This window comes from Myotis lucifugus, unplaced genomic scaffold (assembly GCF_000147115.1).
Source record: "Myotis lucifugus unplaced genomic scaffold, Myoluc2.0 scaffold_1723, whole genome shotgun sequence".
In the NCBI taxonomy this organism is placed as follows: domain Eukaryota; kingdom Metazoa; phylum Chordata; class Mammalia; order Chiroptera; family Vespertilionidae; genus Myotis; species Myotis lucifugus.
Window position 1 is genome coordinate 32,346 of NW_005872771.1, and position 612 is coordinate 32,957.

The following is a 612-nucleotide window of genomic DNA, read 5'->3' on the forward strand; positions in this document are numbered from 1 at the left end:
CGGGCCCCAACCTCTGTCGGGACAGACTTAATGGCCTGGGCTGGAGTCGCCACCAACATAAAGTCCTCTTGTTCCCCAGCGAGTTTTACAAGTGTTCATGGGCGGGCCAACCTCCGGACAGCACTCGGCTTCAGGGGACGGCTGCCCAGACAATGGGGCAAAGAGGCGGGCAGTTAGGACAAGGGCCCCGTGATGACGGGCACAGGGCGGGCAGAACTGAGGGCCGCTCCCAGCCCAGACCCAGGGACCCTTCGGTGTGAGGGCCGATGCTCTAGCCCGCTGAGCACGCGGCCGGGCTGAAGGCACTGTTCTTCACAGGAAGAGCCAACGGCCTGGCATTTTATCTGGCGTCTGGGGTTCCTCGGAGACGGCTGCCTTGGCCGCCGGGGGCCCGGCTTCTTTTAGGCTGAGGGTCACCTGATTCATGTAACCTAGAAATACAGGTTCTTTTCCCGCCGCGAGGCCACACTGACGTCACCTGACCCTGCTTTTTGTGCTTGAAGACGCCTGGTTATCCTGCCCTCGGCCAGGTGGGCGGTGCTGGGAGATGGCGCTTCTTTTCTTGTAGGTCTTTCTTCGCGCACTTGCCTTCGTTGCCTCTTGGCCGTCTTT